Raw genomic sequence first — 16,561 nt, 5'->3', positions numbered from 1 at the left:
ATCAGACTTAGGCTAATTAACAAAGGCTTCTTTGAGGCTTACAAGCTATTAAAAGCACAAAAAAATCTTTAAGTTGTCATCTAAGATCCCATCAATAGAGGTAAAGAGGCAGTGAGTGGAAGATAAGAAGTCAAATTATAAAAAAGTAATATTGTACCTAGTGGAAGCAGGAATAAAGTTAAATATAATTAACATTCCTATCATATGCATTTAACACACTGTAATAATACCTGTGTGTATCATTTATGTATCATAATCAGCTCTTAAAAAGGTTCTAGGCCAAGAGCACCAGAGCTGTAAAACACCTCTAACCCTCTCAGACAATTAGTCTCTTTCCACAGGATCACAGACATGCTCCCCTTTTAAAAGGGCAACCTAATTAGAGGTTACTTAGTTCAGTCTTATTACATGTTAATGCGGCATTTCCTACGCAACTTGTCTTATCCACTCACCATGGATATACTCAGAAATAATTTGCACCTTAATTAAAGCAAAGCCAAAGACCTATACATTGGAGATGTGCCTAGGTTAGTGTAAGTGTTGTAAACATTTTATGTAAAAGAAGAGCACTTTGATGATGATGCTTTTTTAAAATTGTGCCTCTGGAGAGCAGTGTGTTTTCAGATTAAGTCAATAAAATACATCTAATGTAAAAAATAAAAGCCTGTGCAACATCCAAATTAACAATGGCATCTCTATATGGTCTTAGCGATGATCAAGCAATCAATCAAACATACTTTAATGTTTAAGCTGTGATTAAAAATAGAGAAGGTGCTACTACCTTTGTCATTTCTCTTGTTTTCATCAAGTTGGGGTTGCAAGCAAAAGCAACTCACTGGACAACTAACATCACTGCCTTAGACAAAACCATGTCTCTGTGTTCATCTGAAGAATACAGACTGTCATAGCACAACAGAAGTCTGTCGCACTTCAAACAAGAATATTTATACCGTAGGAGACTTGTGAACTCCATAAAACTCTCCCACCAGTGAGGTAGCTCAGTGAAACTCAACTGAATGTGATTTAAATGGACAACTAACTCTAAATGACACCACAGGTGTCGCCCAGATTTACTGAAAGTGAAACATTCATGTGTGGTGACTGGGATTTCAACCAACTGTTTAAGCAAAACTATGGTCTCCAGAAGGGCAACATATATGGTTTCAGCTCAGCCAACGACCCTGGACAGATGGAGGGCGGTCACAGGACACAAACACTGACCACAGTCACCTGGAAAAGTGAGTTAGCCAAAACTAGAAAACAGGTTTGAACTGTTAATAAATCTCAAATGAGAAAGAAATGGAGATGGGAGCTGATAAGAATGGATAAAAGAGAATTATAAAGAGATCTAGCCAACAGAAAAAGGCAAGGAAGGTATGAAAAATGGAGCGAAGGTGAAAATACTTATCTATAGAGTTCAACCTGTAACTGGTTGTAGGAGATGCCACTATGACAGATGGACTATAGGTGGTAAGATAATTAAAACATACTTCTTCCCAGGTGCTCTGGTCTGACATAAAGAAAAAATCCCTCAACTGATATTTCAACACCAAAAAAATGCCACATAAATCCCACAAATCTACCACTTGAATGAGTGTGGGGATATTTACAGCAATGTCTAACAAGCTTATGTGTAGCCGTTGTTTGCAGTGATGAATTAGGGAGGACTGGCCGGAGCGCTGCATCAGACCAGGCAACTTCCACCCTGAACAACACACTAAGCCCACTAGCTCCCTCTCAGTCCAAGACTACTAACCATTGTGCTGTTCCAGCATCTTTTACTAGCATATATAAAGCTTTCAATGATGTGAACTCGAAGGCATTCAAACATTTACCATGAGCTTAAGCTTTTATTTACATCTGAAGTGGAACATGCACAAATAAAAGCACTAGAACTTGGAAGGACTACCACGAACAGCAGTGCCAGTGATGTCAACGTTAACAAATGTAATCCTTTCTCAGACTAGTATTAGTAAGGTTACTAAGGCAACGCAAGAGTAGAGACAAATTTCAGGCTAACATTCAGCGGTTAAGAGTATATCCATGGCTCAAGCTTAACATTGAAATGAGCTGCTCAATTTGTTAAATGCATGGTGCTGTGCCTTTTGCCAGCAATGTTAGAAATGCTCCCAGATGGTGTTTCTTATACTACAAGGAAAAAGGAAAAATAGCATGGAGATAAAAGAGAAGAGGGAGCCACTAAACAAAAAAGAATAAGGACACTGAAGCTCAAAGAGATGAATAATAGGAAGGAAGACAAAGAGATAACAGCCGAGGAATGAAAACAAGTTGACCATTGACAGAATCCTGAGAAGAGAGATGAAATGCAACCTGAGGTAAGAATAGGTAGTATTAGGTAGTAAAAGCCCCCCCCCCATGTATAAAGCATGTAATGTGAAGTACCCTGCCCCCTCTGTTTTGACAAATTAATTTATTATTCTGCATGTGGAAGCCAATAATGTTTGCAAAGATCAATCAGAAGTGTAAAAGCAGGATTTCAATGCAGTTAAACAGATTTGATAAACTGAAAGCCCAGTTGTTTATTAACCACCACCAATGGTCAACAGAGGGATATCAGGTCTGGCAGACTTTTATCACCGTAGCAAAACCTGTGGTCTGAAAGGGATCAACTACATTGATAACTTTGATCTGGTTTGGGGATGTAGGCATCTTTTCAAAGCATTTGGCCTCCACTCAAACAGATAGGGAGTTAAAGCACTGATGGACATTTTCAGTTCACCCATCGACCAGGTCTAATATGATGCGCCCTGTCACACAGCAGCCTCAGTGCCACAAAGACGAATCATCACAGCCTCTATGCCAACATGCTGATAACCAATTCTTCCTCCCGTCACTCTCCCTTACCTCACCCCTCCTGGGACTCACTGACAGAATGGAGAAGCTGGTTAATGCTGGCATTAAACTCACCCCCTGAGCTCTGCCATGTCATTTGCCTCCACCCAAACTGAGCGTGTTCTGTGACATCAACCTCGGTGATAATGACAATGGAAGAAAGAGAAAACAGCTCCCTCCTGCCTGTGCTGGTTAGACTGATAAGGCCAGCGAGGTCACCAAATGTTTTCCTTGTTTCCCTTCTCTCTAACAAGTTGAGATCAGAGATGAAGGAGCTGGATGTGATGCTACTGGATGCCACTATGTTGCAGTCCAACATCTCTTATCACTGCAAGCAGGCATGGGCGGTATCCCGATATTACAGTATACAGGGGTATTTGGAAATCCCGACGGCATGATTTTAAATACCATAAAAAATACGGACCCTCATCTTTCTTTTAACTTACTATAACATACCGATGAGGCTGTATTGAGGATATTTTCCATGCAGTGCACATTACATGCCCTGGAGGTTACGCATGGCCACACTGCATGCTTGAGCAGTGTGTGTTCACATTGGCAGCACCTTCTGTTATAATTACTGTATTTCCACAATTAAAAGCACATGTGTATTGAGTGGACAGAAAATGAATGGCAAGACAGCCTGCAGAACGTAGCGAAATTGCTGGTCATTCATGGTTGGCACTCTGTTACCGTCATATACTGTATACCCCAGTGAAATTCCAGGAAAGTATAAAGTTAAAAATATAGATACTGCCCAAGCCTAACTGCTAGTCAAATCAAGACCAAGCAAATCTGTCTGGCATTGCAGACAAGAGAGAAGATGCCTTGGACATAAACGGATCCCTGACATCCCTCTTCATTCCTCTATTGGGTACTGACTTCATCCTACTTCATCCAGGTCCCATCACGGTTAAGAAGCAGAATAGTGTGGTATCCTCATTTTGACAAATAGTAGAGTTAACAAGATTTACCTAATTTACCTAAGTTCTTCAAAGTTGATACCCATTCCTCATCAGCCATAATCTGTCAGATAGAAGCTTATACTGGCTGTACTTAATGATAGGTAAAATTATTTTTAATTAACAATCTTATTAATGTTTTTAATCTTGACTTAATTTCTTAACAAAGACCTGGTTAGATAAAAGATGCAGCACAGCTGTTCTTATTAAACCAGGCTCTCCTAATTTAAATTTTATAGATGAGGTCAGAAGTGAAAGAAGAGGAGGAGGAATTGCAGACTTTTATTATGCTTTGTTGTGCATTTGGAATGACTCAGATGTGACCACCCACAATCAAGGACACACTTGATGTGATCATCACAGAGGAAGTTAATGTTTCAAATGTTGTTGCAACTAACTTTGATTTAACCTGTGCTGCGTGTGATTTGTGCATCATGTAAAGTAGGGCTGTAAAAAGAAAACCTTGGTTGACTGAAATTCTACCTACTCTTAAACTAAGGCTAGACGACATGGCTAAAAAGTAATACTGCAATATTATTAGGCTATACTGCCGCACAAGATTCACAATTAGATATATTGAAATCTCTTTAAGTACTGTAGTCTCCTTAAAATACAAAATTATTAAACTACTGTTAGAACAAAGACAGAGGGGCTACTGTCATTAAGTACCGTTTCAATAAAGTTTAATAAAATACTGCTGTAACAAAGTTAAATAAAGTGCTGTTTTAATAAAGTGAAATACAATGCTGCTATAATAAAGTTAAAGTACCATTTTATTAAAGTTCAATAAAATGCTGCTATAATAAAGTTAATAAAGTACAGTTTCAATAAAGTTAATTAAAGTATTGTCAGGATGAATATATCAAAGCAGAACCAAGTGTGCTTTTATTTAAGCACCCAGCTTAAGTTTTCGCTGTGAACTTAAGGGTTCCGCTCTAAAGTTCTCTTCAGCATTTAGTGTAAAGTTAAATATGGGCCTGTGGCTTTACAAAAATAACGTGACAATTCACAACCAGTGTTCTTGATATCGTCATTTTATATATCTCATGAGGAACAAGCTGCTACAAGCTACATCGAGTATATTCAATATATCACCCACCCCTATCCCCAACCAATCGATGGGGAGAAAACACGTTATCACTAGTTTAACTAAAGCGGCACCAGTGCAGTGAATGCACTCTATGGTAGTGTTGTGTACTCTGTATTCAGACAATTGGAAATCTGTACTCAGGCGAGTAGAGACTCAAGGGAAAAATAAATATGATCTCTGAGGTAATATTATCAGAAAATAATTTGCGCATTGTAACACTTTTCTCTATAACCTCCTGCACTAGTTCCATAGTTAAAAAATCCTACACTGAATCTCCACTGTAATTATTTATCCATTTTCTAATTGAAAATGATAACTGAAAAAAGTTTTACTTTGGGTAAATCACAGTAATTGTCCCTGTCACCAGCCGTCCAATTACAGTAGAGAAGGGTAGGAACAAATGCCGCAAAGACCAACCATCATAGTGGACAAATGCAAGTGCTGAACAACAACAACTGCCATTTCCAGCTGGTAAAAGAAAGGCTTTATTAAAGTAACACCAGCAATTGTCTCACCAAACAGATTGGTTGGACAAGAGCACATCGACCAACCAGTCGACCAAAAGTTTACAGCTCTGATGTATAAAATGTCCTACACAAATCATCTTAAGACTAGTTTCACATTAAGTGCCCAGGCCCGGATCCGACACACAACCCCAAAGTCCGGTTCATTTTCTTAATATGAACACTAGGGTACCAGACTCTAAGAAACAATCGTGCTTAATGTGAAATCACGCTTAAATTTGCAACACCATATAATGTATTTTACATATTCTCTATGTTATGGTCTGAGGCATTCTGGTGGTATTCATTCTTCATTTCAAGTGAAATTTCTGCAGCTTCTGAGAGACCTGATTGAAGTTGAGAGTGTGAGTGACTCAGATCAATTCTGTCAGCTTCTGTCAGCTAGTATTATTGAGCCGCCGGCGCTACTGTCATTCCCCAAACTATGCCTTGTTGTTACCCAACAGACTGTCTCACAGCCTGATCTCTCTACAGACAAATTCCCAGAGCTTGCTTTCCTCCAGCAGGGTCAACACTCGCCCCGCTGGCCTTCCTTCAACCCCTTATTTACTCCTCTAAGCCATCACTGACTGTCTGTCCTATTTTCTGTAAGCCTTTGTCAAATTATCATCCGTAATCATTTACTTTTCCAACACTGCAATAAATTAACCTTACCATTTTAATGTCTAGCAGCATACACACAGCTTGCTTGTTTTATTCCTTTCCAAAAATCCTAACTGCTTACCAACACCTCAGTGGACATTCTTATCGCACCGGACCACAAACCCCCCATTCTGCTCCACTGAGATTTTTCTGCCACTGAGGAGCTCCAAACTGCTACAGCTGCCTTTCACTCCTCAGTCTTAACCCTCTTCGACTTTAGCCCGTGTCCTCGACACTGAACTGCCAGGTGCTCTTCTTGCTGACACAGAGATCTCTGGTTCTGCACTCACACTCACTAACTAACTGACAGCTGCTGTCAGGTGGAACGGAGCAGACCCCTGTAACCATTACAAACCATCTCCACTGACATTCCCTATGCCAATACATCACTGGTTATCCAATTTCAAATTTCTCATACCGTTGCTATCCCAATAATCCTCAGCGTGACCTTTCGCTCCTTTCCTTTTCTTCCCTTAGACGTGCAGGCTGCGGCGAGCATCACCAATTACACCGCTGATGTCACATATCAACTCACCACCTAACAGTTGCCCTTCATCTTGGGTTTACACTGCACTCATTACCCTCATGTACTGTAGGTCTGCACTGTACAAAAATGATTTTATTCTTTAAGAAGAGTCTGGGGAACGCAGAGCAGGGTGTGCACAGAAAAACTGGGAAAAGGTAAATTTTGAAAACAGATTTTACTGCAACCACTGAAACAGTTGAAGTTTTACTATCTCCAGTCTGTGGACTCATGCTGGTCTATGCAAAGAAAGAGCCCTCTGGTTGCATTGGGGTTGTGTGACTTTTGTTATTAGCAAACAGCTAAGGCTGAATGTGTTTTGCAGGTATTTTATCCTAAATCAAAGTACTAGATGACTTGAAATTTTGGTCTGATGGTGGCTGCAGATTAAATGACAGAGCCTCAGCCAAAGTCCATTCTTAAATGTGACACTTTGAAGTTTCTTAAGGTTTATTTGTCATTTACTTTTCCAAAAATGTATCAGGCAATTTTCAAAATCCACATGAACCACTCTTCAGGAAGCAGGTTTGTCTGTTACTCCTGTTATTTCCTTCTTCCGAAACAGTAGTGAAGAACACCAGGAGCAAAAGCCAGGAGATGAGTTTTCATTAAAAGAAAATCATGACTGCTGTGTTAACTGCATGCAAAATTTATCTGAACACACAAGGCTAAATTGCCTCCTAAGTTACCATATGACCAGTTGCTGACAAGCAATGTAGTATTTAAAAAGCAATTATTTTGGCATTGTTAATGGATTCATCTTCTTTTCTTTTTCTATTCTATTTATTCGTTTTTAAAATAAGCTCTCTGTGGACAGGTGTTGCAAATTAGCATTTAGTTACAAACATTTAAGATAGGGTATCTGGTTGTTGAACATAAAAGTACATGTTTCATGCTTCTGTGATGTCCATATCAAATAAACTACAATTATAACTATATTGAAAAAGGTGGTCAAACGATGAATGATTAAGACAAAAGGTGAATGGCGGTCCGTGTCTCCAGCACCTGCATAAAAAAAAAAAAACAACATAAAGTGTCCTAATAAGGTGTTTGGCCATTGAGTGCCACCAGAAGAACATTAATGCACCTTGGCATTAATTCTACAACTCTACAAAAGGGATGAACGCCATTTTTCAATGAGATAATCCCTCACTTGATGTTTCAGTGACAATGGTGGTGGGCGTTGTCTGACATGTCAGTCTAAAACCTTCCACAGGTGTTGAATTGGGTTGAGTTTTGGTGACAAATCACTTTTACACATGCCACAGAGCATGACTGGATGTTAATTGCTTAATTTAACCATGCAGTGCACCTGTGCGGAAGCATCTGCATTGGTTGTTTCTCCACTCATTTACTTAAGTTTCCCTTTTATTTTCACCTGTCTGTACATATGTACTTTTATTCTTTATCTCACAGCTTTATGTTCAATAAAATCTCCTTTTTTTAAACTCACTGACATTTCTTTTCGGCTGACTGTAACCATGTGCAGGCCCCTTCATATGAAGCATTGTTGCTCCATCAATAATTTATGCCAAATTTATTTTGGCTACAATATGAGTCCACTCTGACAGGTACAAAAGGGAAAAGGGTTTGCAAGGCCTCTTGAGTTATATTGTCCACATTTGTAGTGTGTACTGGCCAGTGTGTGTTTGTGTTGGCATGCTGCATGCTTGTTTGTCATCGGGTAAGTGTAGATAAACCAAGAAGAATTATCCAGTGTGTGTTTGTGCATGCGTGTGTGTGTGTACGTCAATGTGATTTATGATTTAGACTGGTGCAATTAAAACAGGTTTGAATGTGGTATTGTTTTCTTTATGGTGCTGACACTGAAACACTGCTCTTAGTGAGGATAAAGACGACAGCGAATGAAAAGCTTTTTTTTTCTTTTTTTTTTTGGAAAGTTGCCTTTGACCCGGCTCTCAGGGCTTTGTTAAGTGTGAACAGTTCAGCGAGATGGATCAGGCCTTGGAGAATTTCATGATGAGACTTGATGCAGCCCTGAAAACAACGAATAGTTTATTAATGGAAATGAATCATGGCATTTTTAGCTGTGTGCAGTTGATCATTGGAAATCCCTGTGGTGATGGCCTTATTGAGCTCAGAGTGGAGATGCGGCTGCAGCTGTTAATACACCCCCTTCTCCTCAACATAAAGCACCACATCTACTCTCCTCTGGAATTTTTTTTTCCACTTATTTTATCTGTGATGGTATTTTTGTTTTTTAGGTCTGTGTTTTCAAGCCTCCTTGGGGGAATGTGTATTCTGGTCCCTGAAGTGATAATGAAGGCTTGCTCGCTGGTTTCTTTGTTCTGCAGCACAATGCCACAGTGACAGAGCAGGCTTTGAGAATGGCTGATGGAAATAGCCTCGTAGAGAAGGAAAGTTCAGGGATCAAATATCTGAAAAACAGCTGCAGCTTACTTAAGGGCATACTTGAGTGAATTGTTATTAATGTGTTGTTAAGTTACTGTTAGCACTTTTAATATTACTTGTCAGTCAAGCTGTTAGCTAGTGAAGCTTTGTTTTAGTCCAAACAAGAAAAAATAACCATAAAGTTATTCCAGAAAGGTTGTGCAGTATAACCCAAACATTCGAAAAACTATAAACCCATCCATCCATATTATATGTCAGTGTTTATATTCTAACATTTCTTCGATTGATTGATACATGTTGATTCAATGATCCAGAATCCATCCATTCCAATCATTGATGCAAACTGAAAACATCTATCCATATCATCATCTTTAAAATACGCCTTTACTTTGAAATTCCCATCTGTGTCACCACTTGCTATTGCGCCAGGTAGGTAATGGCAAGCAGCCAAGATGAGAATATTTACTCCTGGGAATAAATCAGCAGAGTGGAAATATTTTGGATCTCGGAGAGAAGACATTGCAGCAGACAAAGCATGTGCCAAATGCTAATAATGCAGCCACGAGACAAAATACTCAAAAACATGACAAACCTGGCCAGCAATCTCACTCCAGTAACTTCTCATTACGGCAATATTAGCTGCTCTGTTAGGCTGAAAAAAACATGGATGCGGGCTGAAATTTAACTCTGTTGCTCTGTCGGGAGATGCAGTGACTTAAACCAGCAATGAGAAAGAAAATGTCTAAAAAGTACAGGTAATCCGTTAAGCTATGAGTAGAGGAGAAGTCTGTAAGTGGCTGGGCTATTTTTTAGGATTTAGGGGCATCAATTGGCAGAAAAAATATTCATAACTATAATTTGATTTGTTTATAATCACCTGAAAATAGAAGTTGTGTTTTCGTTACTTTAGAACGGGCCTTTTGTCAGCCATGTTGTTCTACAGAAGCCCAGAAAGGAAAATTTAAACACTGGCTCTAGATAGCTCCAATTGTGTTTCCACATCGACAGCCGTAGTTCTCTTTCACGCTTGGTGCATGGGAGGGATTTCTGTTTGCAACCGAAAACCACTAGATTTCAAAGAAACCTACACACTGGCGAAACGAGCGAAAAAAAAATTGTTTTATTTACAAACTGCGACAGCAACTGGGAAGAATTTATCCTTTTTGAGGTGTTCTTTAAACCATTTTTTTTTATATGTCTTTATGGAGTCTATTCAAAGTTGACACAACCTGCGTTTACAATTATTTGGATTTGTTTTGTTTATGTTGTTTTTAATCATTTATGGTTGAAAAACAGGTTGCTCATTTTGACAACAGATTGTGTTAAATGAGCATATGATATTGTCTCATATCAATTACAAACCCCTGAATTGAATTGAATTAAAATTGTATCATGGCCGACTTTGTGATTTCAGCAAAAAATGTATTGTTGTCCAAAGAATTGATATTATATTGTATAATGATGACATTTCTAACCCTAATACTCATCCTCCTCCTTAGCAGAATTTTGCCTCCGAAATAAAACAAATAAACAGTGCATAGATTTAGCTGTGCCCCTCATAGGGTTGTAGCGGTATACTGGTTTCAAGGTATATCTTGGTATAAAAACTGACAGTTATCATACTATGTACATTTGCTTATCTACAGTATTGGGGGGAAAAATGCAGGTGAATGGAGAATATAACCTATACTTGGTGTTCTGAGGGCCTAAAAGGATTTTCCTCTTATTATAAATATTGATGACAGACTCCATCTATAATGGACTGATGATTCAGGTCTTCACCTCTAAAACTGTAAATAAATAATCCTAAAAATGTCAGGAAAGGTTGGAATGATAAAATCTCTTGTAGTGAGTATTTTGCACACCTCACGGTCAAGAATCAGAATCATTCACCTGTACACACAAATAATTTTTCACATTCACACACTCTACACACACCTCTAATATATTCCATTACCTCTGTCATCCCAGAATGCAGATTTGTGTGCCAGACTCAAAGTGACACTGTAGAGATGTAAACTTTCTTGGCCCACTCCCAAACCCCAGATGGTCTTCCTTTGCACAAGTGACACAATCACCTGCTAATGCGGCATGGTGAAATGAGGCATTCTGCCACTAGAAGCCACAGAGAAAGAGTCAATAGACTGCCGAGAAGCTGAAGTGCTTGCACTTGATGAGCAGGGAGGGCTTTGTGCTGATCTTGAGTTTCATCACTGATACTCTTGGCATGATTCTGAAGTCCTGGCATTTGGCTCATTTAATCCTGCAGCCACCATTTCCTGTAAATGACTACAGAGCTAACTCGACAAATACTTGTACGCTGCAGTCAAGTATGACAAATTATATTTTGCAGTAAGATAGAAGAGTTTTGATCCTCTTTACAACTTGCATTAAAATACATCTTGTATACAGGTTTTATCTAGATAGATTTAACCTGATTACATTTACAGCTGGCATTTAATAATGTCTCCATTGTCCAAATTGATGGCCAACACTCAATCCAGGACCGACTGTAGCCATTTTCCACCATTTTCTTTGTTATTGCCTCATAAATAACTCAATTGGGATATGCATTGTGAAGTTTTTGCTTGTATACTTTCGTCGGACCAAATTGAAAGCAGACATTTGGTTTTGTCTTGACTACATACAAATAAGTGTCTTGAATATCCATAAGCTTACTTGCTGTTTCCTTGATAGCTCACTAACTGGCTAATGGCTGCTGCATCACTGTTTTAGAATTATTGCCTATGCATTTGTTTTATGTTGGTCAAAAATGCAGTTGCATTTAAACTGGTGCTCAGTGTAGTCACAATGCATTCCTGATCATCTCTGGAGATGGTTTGGCTGATTGGATCACAATCCATCTTCATTGCGATTCCAATGCATTTACATCTGTACTTTCATGTGGTCAAGCACAATTCAGTAGCAATCTGATTAGCCAAAACACATTTTAATGCAAGGTGTAAAGGGGGTTAGAAACACTATGTAAAACTACATACAAGGAACTCGCTGTTAATTAAAGCCAACTGCTAAATTATTGGTGACATGTTTTTTTTTTTTTTTGGAGAGCACCCTCTACCTCACAGACATTGTGTGTGTGTGTGTGTGTGTGTGTGTGTGTGTGTGTGTGTGTGTGTGTTTGTGTGTTTCTGTGTCTGTGTGTGTGCGTGTGTGTTTCTTGCCAAAAAAGTGACAGCAGAATACTCTTTGGTTTTTGTGTTTTTAGGTTCCATCTGTCTGCTTGTCAGAGTGTAGCTGTGCAGAGACTTGTGTTAGTACAGCCAGCTATTTCAACCATTAGAGCTAAACCCTAGTCTACCAAATACCAAGGGTGCAGGCTTCTTTTTAACATTTATGGGGGCACATATTGAACAAGGGGTTTAGGGTTCCTTTGGCAGATAATTTTGAGCATTAAACATGTCATTTCCTGCATTCTGGTAAATATTAATGCACCAATTTGCACCTTTTCTGAATCTTTGTCAAAGTCTTCCTCTACTTTCATATTTTTACTCGGGGTAAGAAATGCACATATTCTAAATACTGAAGGGAAAATGATTCCTACATCCCTCTTGAAATCTACACTAATGCTTAGTACACAGCACCATGTTGTTCTGAATTTTAGGATTACTTCTTTAGGTTAAGGCAACAAAAATGTTGTTAGGTTTGAAAAAAAAAACATCATGCTTGGTATTGCTACTTATACTTTTGGTTTATTATGGGACAAGAACAGTGAGCTCCTGGGTGAAAGTCCAGAGTTTGTATGACCCATACACTGCCCCTTCTACCCATCCACAGACCTTCACGCTTTATGTGCAGTAGTTTCCAGGGCAAGGTAAATTAGTGTCTCTACTTTTTTCTCCCTGTTCTATTTATTTTTGTTCATTATGAGAAGTTTCAAGTAAGTAAGTTTTAAAAAATCCTGACACAGTAGACAAAAGAGATATTCTGCAAATTGGTCTCCCTTTAGTGCTATAAAAATGAAGTCACCCGAGAGTCTGCATTGCTGTGCCAATTCAGAATTTTAACAGGCAACAGACAAATTGTTTAGATTAAATTTTATGGCTTCAAACCTCTCTGTCTCTGTTTCCTAAATCTTTGCTGTCTGTCACATTTCTCTCACTGTCTAGTACCTTTGCCAGTTATTTTGGCAGAAAGTGATCATTCTCAAGAACACCCAGTGGTTTATGGTAATCTATCGTACACTGTGAAATCACTTTTTAATTTATAATTCCCAAATGGTCTCACAGATAACAACGTTCAGCCCCTGTATTTGCAGTGTCATTGCACTTGGCTCCTGACACCAAATGTTATTAGTACTGCTGTATTCCTGCCTCTCCTGATTATTTGTCATCCTGAATTTACAAAAAGGGGCTACTACTACTACTTTTCACTTATTGTCAAACATTTGCACAGTAAAAAAAAAATAACAAAAACAGTTTCATATATTCAGTTGAGTTGTTGGATGCTGAGAAACTTATAGCTGGGTGAGGTTTTTTACAGCACGTAATGGGTGAATTATTTATGCAAAGCAGCACCTGAGGAAAAAAAAAGATACCCATAGTACAAAGACTGCATTTCCATATTTTCCATTTAAATGTGGACACAAATATATCTTAATCTACTACTAATATAGATACAATAAATAAGCCCTATGCATTGCATTTTTAGTCAAGTTTCCTTGAATTAAGTTTAAACAATTAAATAAAACTGACTGCAGGTGCCCAGAATATAATAAGACAAAGCTGCTTACACTAAAGCTGTGCTGTTTTTTGTGTCTGCTATTGTTCATGTGCTAAGTAGGCGGACTTGTGCATATGTGTGTTTGTTTTTGTGTAGTGATAGATATATATTGGCCAGTGCATTCTGAGTAAAAGATCTACAGAATAAACAATGCCAGCAGGAAAAAGCGGACACACACACACACACACATTTTTGCAGCCTGGTATCAGCACTCTTGGGGACAGCATATGTTTAAGCTTTGTTTCTAACAAGGGCTGCAGTTGCAAACATCTTTTCTCTGACTGCAGAATATGGAAATATGGTGGTCTCATATGTAAGCATTTCAATTTTGTATTTCTGTCAGTAATCTCACATTTTTTCACAAAGTACCAAAGTGTGCAATTGGGATGCCTACTGTCTTACAGTTTCCACATGCAACAGTGTTTTGTGGTGCATGTATCACCTCACACTGTGAAAATTTATTTGGAGCACCTTTAACAAATATGTATCCCAAACAACATACTGTATACTGTACTAAAAATTGTATTAACAAATCCACTATTACAGAAAATACCTTCTGCCAGTACATAAATTCTATACTCCTCTCAGGCAATACTAGGAAAAGATGAGATAAACTTTTTTTTACAAAGCAACAGAAAATGTTCTTTAATAAGGCTCAACATCAAATAATCCACATTTAAAACAACTAAATCAATACACACAGATTAAGTAAGACTAGAGGTGTTCTAATTCTGCAAGCTGGACATGTTTATTTACTAAATGCCTAAATGCCTAATGCCTATACCTAAGCCTCTATTGTGACCAGTGCAGCAGCTGAGACTGCATTGTACATAATTCAACCAGCACTAGTGAAAGATATTGTTTTGTGGAAATAAATGAAGCTCCACAGATATTAGGAAAAGGGAAAAAAAGAACTGCATAAAAAAAGAACACACCATGGTCCCTACTTTGGTGCACTGACAATGATTAAGATGCCGCAGGTAGACCTGGACAATACAATGCAATTCAATGCAATACTTTTGCAACAACGCTACAGCTTTTGAAGTTTATTTTGTTCCCCCGAGACTATCAGAGAGGTGTTGACTCACACTGGTCACTTTTGAGGCTGCAGGTTCTGTGGTGTTACACTGTGCATTGTATTAGGGCTGCAACTGACAATTATTTTCAGTTCATTTTATGCAGCAGTCCAAAAAAAATTTCAAAGATAAAAAGCAAAACTTCACCTCTGAAAGACAGAAAACAAAGAATATTCTGCTTTTTTTTTCTTTATAAGAGACTTCAGTAATCAAATTTGTTGATGATGAATGTTCACCTTACTGACTGCCATGAGCAAATAAGATAATCAGTAAAAGCAGTGGCTGATGTTTAAAGCCATTTTGTGCAGGATAAAAAGTAGGGTTCAAGACTAACAGCGTCATGCCGTCCCAGAGAAAACAGAAGTTGGTAGCAGCAACAGTTAACAGTAGCCAGTGGTTGTAAAAATGTACTTTTTGGCAAGAAACTTAGATAAATGCAGCTGTTTAAAAGGACACGTGCTGATTTTTTTTCAAAGCAATATAAAAAATATATTAGAGGGAGGGTGTTATGAATATTATTAACAAGACTTTTGGAGCACTTTTTTGAACAGATGTTTTCCATGTGGAAGAAGGTTATATTAAAGGCTATAAAGTTAAAGTCATAAATTTGTGCTCATTCAAAGGACATGTAATGAATGTCTTAATGCTTTGAAACCTTGAGCAACATTATTTTTCTTGTGGTGCTTTCAGATGCCTTTCACAAGTATTTAACCTTTGAGAAAATAACTGTAATTTATTTCAAAATCATATGAAAAAAATAATGAGCAACTTGGTAAGAAATGTTCGACCAATGGCATGCAATAAGTAGATTTAGAAAATTGTATTTTTAAAAAAAGCTAGGGGGAAAAAAATATTTATAATTATCATAATTAATAATTTAAAATTGTGTTAAAGAATTTTATATATTTTTAAGGACTTTTTGCCAAGTCTTGTTTTCCTTGTTTTTTCTTGTTTGTTAGATTTTTTTAATTATTTTATTTTCCTTTTATTTGTAAGTTTAAGGTAAGTTTCTTCTATTTTTTTACTAATTTCTTGCTAATTTTGGGGTCATTTACTCTTTTGTTGCTCATTGCCTTACCATGTCTGTGAAAGAAATTAAACCAATTTTTTAAGGTTTCAAAGGGCTACTTTAAAATGTTTGGGTTTTTTTATGATGAAGATTTCTTTGGTTTCCATAGCACAAAATGTAAAAAATGATAACTAAATGAAACTAAATAAGCAAAAAAAAATAATAAATGGCTGTTGGTCTGCCGGTTGCTCGGCCCGCCACTTTGGTTTAGACTAAAATATGTCAACAACCTTTTGAACGATGACAATTGAAGCTGTCAATACAAACTACTGATCAAAGGTGGTGGATCACTGATGTAAATTGTTTCAAACCAATTTAACCTCTGCCTAAAGGCCTGCTCTTTTGCCATCACTCTGTAGTGACAACCGCGGCCTCTTCCTTTTTAATCCAACTGCTTTCCTGGCAACACAAATCGTTAGTGTGTCTCTTAACGTGAAGCCATGGAAGAAAGGGCTCTATATTTAATGTGCTGTAAAAAAGGGATCAGATCATCGGTGTCAGAGGATGGGAGGCCCCCGCACTGTCAAGCCTATTCTCATCTCAGCCCAGCGATTTATCAAATTACAGCCTGTTTCTAAGAGCTGGCAGGAGAGATTACCAGTACATGGAGAAGGAGAGGTGGTTTTTCAGCAGAGCCCTTTGCCTTAGCCTCTAATCAATGAAGCATCCTCTCCTCACACCTATCCAACCCTGTCTTACTCTGAGACAT

This window comes from Plectropomus leopardus, chromosome 20, assembly GCF_008729295.1.
Source record: "Plectropomus leopardus isolate mb chromosome 20, YSFRI_Pleo_2.0, whole genome shotgun sequence".
Classification (NCBI taxonomy): domain Eukaryota; kingdom Metazoa; phylum Chordata; class Actinopteri; order Perciformes; family Serranidae; genus Plectropomus; species Plectropomus leopardus.
This window is presented reverse-complemented; position numbering follows the sequence as displayed.